Here is an 8607-nt window from a genome sequence, read left to right as displayed (position 1 = left end):
AAAATACAATATAACTCAGTTTGTATACAAAAATACAACAAACTCTGTGTATATAAGAATACAAAAATATCTCTGTGGGAATTTCTCTAACCGACAACCATCACTATGAGCTATGTGATGATACATCGTCTAGCCCACGCTGCCAGAACTATCCTATACTTTGCCGGGGTATAGAATCTACTATTAAGTGGATCCACTAGTCTATTCTAAAAAACATTAAGGAATCATCTAAAAAGTATGACCACCCTTTCTACCCACGTTGGCTACATGGTTTATGAGGACTCTGAGTTATTTGAACTTGTCCCCATATCGGTGCTCAAAACTACTCCCAAAATGTAACTAGCTCAAATGTTTAAAAACATAACTCTTTCCGTGGTTTGAGATTATTACTCAAAAATATTTCTTTTAAGAGAGATGGTATTCAAAATTGCTCAAAAACACTTTTGGAAATCGATGTTTCCTCTCATCTTAAATGTTAAAACATGTACTCTTGGGAATACTTAGTTCCTATATATATCATTTTGAAAAAAATGAACTCACTTCTACTCTTTCTCACACAAATGCTCAAGTCTTAAAACAAGTTTAAAACTATTGTAAAAGACTTATTAAAATGACTCGGAAGGACTCTTAAGACTTGACTCTTAGCTCTACCTTGAATTTGAATTATAGATTCAAGGTTAGGATTCATGATATAAACGATGTTTAGATGTAGTTTATAGTGATTAGAATCAGTATGGAGTAAAGGTATACTTTAGGAGAACTTAAACAGAGCAAATGACGGAAAAATGGTGGGGGCAGGCAACCCTGGCGCAGGGCGCCAGCCCCTAAAGTTGGAGACTACTTTTTGGTGCACTGCTGGTGCGCCGCCCCAGACCCTCAGGCGCATCTTGGGTGCGCCGCACCAGCCTTCCCCAGACTGATCTGACAAATTTTTTATCTCGTTTTCTGATCCTAAAACACTTCTAATCGATTGATTTCCTCAAATTTTCCTTAGATTTAATTACCCAATACAAGTACACAAGAATATAATAAAAAAACAACTCTTAAACTCAATACTATTATCTCAAGAACTCATCACACCCATCCTAATTCAAGAACTCAAACAATACTTTAAGAACACTTATCAAGAACTCAAATCCTTCAACTTTCGAGAATGAGATTGCGCAGAAGATAACATGATTGGTGTGTGGGTGAACTGACATAACACTATGAGAAATCACATACCTCTTAGGATCGAATCCTTGGTGAAAACAACCTTCGAATCACAAGCAAACTTGAAGAACGCCTTGACTTTTCTCCTTTTCTCCTCTTCTTGAACTTTTCTCAAAACCCTAAGCATATTTTGATTATGCAACTGACCCTAATAAGATTTGACCCTAAAAATAATACTAAAATTAGCTCTTTCTAAGACGGATGTTACAATATCTCCTCCTTTGGAACATTCATCCTCAAATGAGATTACACTAAGTAGAAAAAAGGGTGAAAACATCTACACCCAACATGCAAATCTAACAAATTCAGTATATCAACTAAAGAGTACTTAGAAGAAAATTAGTACTTTGATATGGAATTTCTCCGGACTCAAAGAGATGTGGGTATCTGTTCTACATATCTTCCTTAGCCTCCCAAGTAGCTTCCTCAATAAACTTATTTCTCCGTAATACCTTGCTTGATGCTACCTCCTTGGTCTCAACTTGCGAACCCGACGATCTAGAATCTGAATGGGAATTTCCTCATAAGATAGGTTGTCCTTAATACCAATATTTTCAGTCGGTATAATAAGTAAAGGATCACCCATGCACTTCTTCAACAATGAAATGTGAAATACCGGATGAACTGCTGCCAACTTTTGCGGTAGCTCACACTCATAAGCTATATTACCAATCCTCTTGGATATCTTGTAAGGATCAATATACCGGGGACTAAGCTTCCCCTTCTTACCAAATCTCATGAAACCCTTCATGGGTGAAATCTTCAAGTATACCCAATAATCTACTTCAAACTCTAAGTCTCTTCTCTTAACATCAGTATTGGATTTCTGACGACTCTGCTATTTTCAACCTTTCTTGAATAACTTTCACTTTCTCCAAAGCTTGATGAACCAAGTCTGTCAATATCAACCCAGCTTCACCAACCTCAAATCATCCAATAGGATATCTACATCTTCTCCTATAAAGAGCTTCATAAGGAGCCATCTGGATGCTAGAGTGATAACTGTTATTGTAAGCAAACTATATGAGAGGTAGGTGATCATCCCAATTACCTTTGAAATCGATCACACAAGCCATCAACATATCCTCTAAAGTCTAAATAGTATGCTCTGCTTGACCATCAGTCTGAGGATCGAAAGCAGTACTCAAGTTCACCTTCGAACCCAAACCATTCTGAAAAGACTTCCAAAATTGTGCGCCTCTATTTGAAATAATCTACACTGGAGCTCCATGAAGTTTAACAATCTCTTGTATATATAACTTGGCATAATCTTCTGCGAAAAAGGTAGCCTTTACCGGCAAAAAGTGGGCTGATTTAGTCATTCGATCTACGATCACCCAAATAGAATCATGTTGACTGCGAGACCGCGGCAAACCAGTAACAAAGTCCATGTTGATCATCTTCCACTTCCATTCTAGAATTATCTATATTCTGAGAAATACCATCGGTCCTTTGGTGTTCTACTTTAACTTGTTGACGATTCGGGCACTTAGCAACAAACTCTGCAATACACTTCTTCATGCTACTCCACCAATAGACTTCTCTCAAGTCACGATACATCTTTGTGGAACCTGGATGAACATAATATCTGCAGCTATGAGCTTCCTCCATGATCCTCTCTTAGAGCTCATCCACCTTGGGTACACACAATCTACCTTGATACCTCAATACACTATCTCCCCCTTGTTCAAAAGCCATTACTTTCTGCTTATGAGCATTTGCCTTCAATTCAAGCAAGATAGGGTCCTGGTCTTATTTCTCTTTCACTTCTGACACTAATGATGATTCAGCCTCAGTTATTACCATTATTCCACCTTCACTGGAATCCAACAAACGGACTCCCAAGCGTGCCAGTCTGTGAACATCTTTCGCTAACTCTTTCTCTCCTTCCTCCACATGGGAAGTACTGCCCATAGACAACCTAATCAGCACATCAGCAACAACATTAGCCTTACTTGGGTGATATAAAATACTCATTTCATAATCTTTGAGTAATTCAAACCACCTCATTTGTATGAGATTAAGCTGTTGCTGACTGAACACATACTGAAGACTCTTATGATCGGTGAAACACATCTACATGAACACCATAAAGATAGTGACGCCAAATCTTCAAAGTGAACACTACAACAACCAACTCTAAATCATGGATTGGGTAATTTTTCTCGTGAATCTTAAGATTTCTGGAGGCATAAGCTATAACCTTGTCATTCTGCATCAATACACAATCCTGTCCAACTATGGAAGGATCATAATATACAACAAAACCTTGCGTACCTTCTGGTAATGTCAACACTAGAGTAGTAGTCAATCTAGTTTTCAATTCCTGAAAACTTTTCTCACAATCTTCAGACCATTGAAACTTCATTGTCTTCTGAGTCAACTTTGTCAAAGGATATGAAATAGATGAAAACCCTTTGACGAACCTTCTATAATATCCATCCAACCCCAAGAAACTCCTAATATCAGTCAGAGATGTGGGTCTATGCCAGTTCTGCACTGCCTCTATTTTCTGAGTGTCAACTCAAATTCCATCACCAGAAATAATGTGGCCCAAGAATGCCACAGACTCCAGCTAAAACTCACACTAAGAGAATATAGCATACAACTTTTTATTCTTGAGAGTTTGGAGAACTAATCTGAGATGACTAGCATGGTCTTCCTTATTTATCGAATATCTTAGAATGTCATCAATGAAAACAATAACAAACATATCTAGATAAGGTTTATACACAATGTTCATAAGGTCCATGAATATTGCAGGAGCATTAGTCAAACAAAATGACATGACCAGAAACTCATAATGACCATAGCGAGTCCTGAATGCTATTTTAGGGATGTCACTTTCTCTTACTCTTAACGGATGATAGCCTAATATGAGGTATATCTTAGAAAAACAAGTGGCACCCTGAAGTTGATTGAAAAGATCATCAATTCTCGGAACGAGATACTTATTCTTGATAGTAACCTTGTTCAATTGGCGATAATCGATACACATCCTAAGTGAGCCATCTTTCTTCCTCACAAATAAGACCAGAGCGCCACAAGGTGAGACACATGGTTGAATGAAACCTTTCTCAAGAAGATCTTTCAGCTGCTCTTTTAACTCTTTCATCTCAGCTGGAGCCATTATATATGGAGGAATCGAGATAGGACGAGTATCAAGAAGGATATCTATACCAAAGTCTATTTCTCTCTCAGGAGGAACTCCGAGAAGATTATCTGGAAAGACTTCTTGAAACTCACTCACAACTGGAACTGACTTAATAGGTGGTGTCCCAACACTAGATCATTAACTCGGACTAGGTGATAGACACAACCCTTGGAAACTAATTTTCTCACCTTAAGGTATGAAATAAAATGACTCTTAGGCACTGCTGAATTACTCTTCTACTTTATAACTGGGTCATTAGGAAATTGGAACTTAACTACTCGAGTACTACAATCAACTGAGGCATAACAAACATGAAGCCAGTCCATACCTAGAATAACATCAAAATCTACCACGTCTAATTCGACTAAGTTAGCCATGGTGCTCTTGTGATTGATGGAAATGGTACAATCATGATAAGCACTCTCAGCTAGAATAGACTTACCAACAGGTGTGGAAATACTAAAGGGATCAAGAAGTTGCTCAGGAAGAACATAAAAATTCATCGCAACATATGGAGTCAGAAAAGACAGTCTCGCTCCTGGATCTAACAAGGCGTAAACATCAAAAGAAAAGACTTTGATCATACCAGTGACAACATCTGGTGAATTCTCTTTCTCTTGGCGACTATTGATAGCATACAGACGGTTTGCTCCTCCGCCTGTCCCTGAAGTAGCTCCTCTAGGGGAAACTCTGTCTGGTGGAGCCTCTAAACAAGATTGGGCTCTATTGCCCCCATTACCATTACCTTGTCTGTTCTTAGGACACTCTTTCATGAAGTGACCATTCTGACCACACTTGAAGCAACCAGTGGAGCCATCACGACACACTCCTGAGTGGGTCCTTGTCATGACCCAGGAGTACTCCCTAGATGTGACACAGCGTACAAGACTCTAAAAAGTCTCATACAAGCCTCTTAGCATATCATAACATAAGATAATAGAAAATTGTGCGGAAATTTAAAACATTTTTATTACAATCAAAGTCTTATAAAACGAAGCGGAAGTTTACTACACTTGTCTCAAACCATCTAATACTTGTAAAGAGTTAGGGACACAACCCATACAAAGTTCTAAAACTTAAAAGAATGACATTATAAGGAATTGTGATCAAGTCCTCGGTGCTATGAGGACTCACCAAAGCTTCTCTTCTTGATCTACTATGAACCTAGCCACCAGGATGGAAGTCAATATCGCCGAATCCTACATTTGATAAGAATGTAGGCAAAAGTATGTGTTAGTACAATAATGCACTAAATTGATGGCTAGCATAAATCATCAACATAAGTATATAAGAGGTATTAGTCAACATAAGACATATACCATAATCATAGGAGACAACAATCATAAATTATGAGCATAAGGGATAACATCATAGTCATAAGCAAAGTCAATGCATTTAGAACATCATATCATAGACTTCATAAGTCACCTCAAGGCAAGCTTGTGCAATGCATGGATAAGATCCCATAACACTTTAGGCCCTCTTTCATACTTATCATCTTTTGATCTCATCCTTAGCTCATTTCTTATAGACAAGGGAACATTCACCTCTAGTCAATCCTATCAAGAAAAGAAACTTATAGCAACAATCCATGTTAAGCATACATCATAAGCATAAGTCATAAGCATATTCATCACATAAATCATCATAACATAGGAGTACATACCATGAATACCCTCAAAGCATACGTGTGCAATGCATGAATAAGACCCCATAAATATCACTCATGCTAAGTAAAGCTTCTTGAGTGACCATAGTTCATACTAGACTTGACCTTGTGGGAATTAGCCTTAACTGACATAGACCATGTGAGCTTACATGGAATTTGATGTTACCCACACCGAAAAGGGTTTTCCTACTTGCCTAAGGTAGAACCATAATCTTAGCTTAGGTGGATCCAATAGCTAAGTAACTTACGGGGGCACGTAGTTTAAGGGATAATGAGATTGCTACTAGAAACTCTCCCTTTCTAGCGGGGGAGTTTCCATCTCAAGAGATTCTTTCTAGAAACCCAACCTTTCTAACAGAAGAGCTTCGATCTCATATTCAATATCCACTCGGTGCTAAGCATAATTCCCCCAGAGTACATATTAAGTCTTGACTTAAATTCATATTCATGGAAGAATGTATTGACACTCAATCCAACATAATTCATAAGATAGGTCATTAGATAATGCGGGAGAATAACGTTTCACATCATATCATATCATATTCATACATATGTATGTAAATGAGAATATCATTTCAACAACACACAACAAGATCATGATCATAACCACTTACTTCTCAAAGTGTTCTTAAAGCATATACATAACCTTCATAAACATATGTAATATCATATCTTGCCCTTTCAAGGACCAAAGCTCATATCAAGTCAACACATCTAGAATGACTACATTAGACATATATATAATCACAATTCAAGTAATCAAGTCATTTCATGCATAATATCATATACTCATAATATTGGTCATGTGGGTAAATTCCTTTTACAATCATACCATATGAAATTCAACATACATAATAGCTTCACTCTTAAAGCCTTAACATTCCTAGTTCATTCATGTTAGCTTTTACTCTTAAGGCCCAATAAATCACATTTATACTACAAGCCTTACTCTCAAGCAATACTTCACATGGTCATCATATATGTCTAATTCTTAAGACAATCTAACCACATGCTTCATTCATAAGCAATCCGAGTCATATATAGTCATATTAACTCAATCTCAACACCACTAATCATGATTCATCATATAAGCCCTAATCTCATCAATTCATGTCTACAAACTTTTATTTTAAGTAATTCATGTCTAGGTGTTCTAATCTCAAGCAATGCATGAAGCAATTCATCAATCTTAGAAGATCACATCTAAGCCCTCAATTTCCTCTTTCATGGCATAAAACTCAACTATGTCAAATTCACCCTAAAATTATAGGTTAATCATGAATACATGTAGAATCATACTAAATCATGTAATTATATCATAAAAAACCATTATCCACTCAATTGGATCAATATACAACAATACCCACAATATAGGAAGAAACCCTAACTAGAATTGGGGTTCATCTTCACAATTGGGGGAAACATAGGGGTTTCATGGATGAAAGGATTCCATGAATAAATAATCCATCATACCTTGATTACAAAGCCTATCAAGCTTGAAACAATGGAGCCTTGACCTAGCTTGACCCTCTTCTTCTTCTACTTCTTTCTAGAGAGAGGATTTTTTAGAGAGATTTGGGTTCCTTTTGGTTGAGTTAAATTAATGTCTAGGATCAATGAATTTAGGGTTCTAATAGCTTTATATAAGTGGTATAAACTCTAATAAAAGGACACCACTTAACCCCTAATTAATTAGGAAAAGTACCACAATTCCCCCAACTTAACCGCCTAAGACATGGTTCTGCCTCACCCACAAGACCACGCCCACGGGCCGTGGGTCGACCCACAGGGCGTGCTGCTCATCCATGGGTGGTGGTGTGCAGCTCACTTTTTGGGACCCTGACCCACGACCCCTCACCTACGAGGCGTGGACCCTTGTCGTGAGTGGACTATTTTTGGGCAGCTTTTAGGGCAATCCTAGGGTCCTCATCAAGGAAACTTGGTTGGTCCTTGGGGAGTTGTACGTTGACGTTCTACCCCGAAACCCTTCATTCTAACTATGGGAAACCATATCTACGACTCTAACACTCACGTCAAGCTTTAGTTTAGCCTACTAGTTTTCGGGGTGTTACAGTCCTACCACACTTAGCACATGCAGGAGTCCAATTACCTCCTTGTGCCATACTACCTTGAGACTGCACATGTTTAGCTATGAAGTTCTGTGAATTCTGATTCTTATACTCACCTCTGTTCCTTGGTACAGGTGCACTAGCAGATGATAAAGCAGGTCTATTTTTCTTTTGTTGGAATGATGAACGATTTACATTACTCTTCCGCTGTCCGAACTCATTTCCTATAGTCTTAGCTTTCTTGTTTCGAAACTCTTATGTATCTCTCAGCTTATCTTTCTCAACCTGTTGCACATGGATCATCAGCCTTGCTATGTCCATATCTCCTATCAGCATAGCTACCTTGCCCTCCTTACTTGACAAATGAGACACCCCAGCAATAAACAAACTCATCTTTCTCCTTATGTCAGCAACTATTTCCGGAGCATAACGGGATAGTTGGGTGAACTTAAGGCTCTACTCATGCACACTCATAGATTCCTTCTTAAGAGTGAGGAATTCTC

The sequence above is a fragment of the Solanum tuberosum genome, unplaced genomic scaffold, assembly GCF_000226075.1.
Source record: "Solanum tuberosum cultivar DM 1-3 516 R44 unplaced genomic scaffold, SolTub_3.0 scf00198, whole genome shotgun sequence".
NCBI classification, from domain to species: domain Eukaryota; kingdom Viridiplantae; phylum Streptophyta; class Magnoliopsida; order Solanales; family Solanaceae; genus Solanum; species Solanum tuberosum.
The sequence above is the reverse complement of the archived record's forward strand: the minus strand, read 5'-3'. Positions refer to the sequence as shown.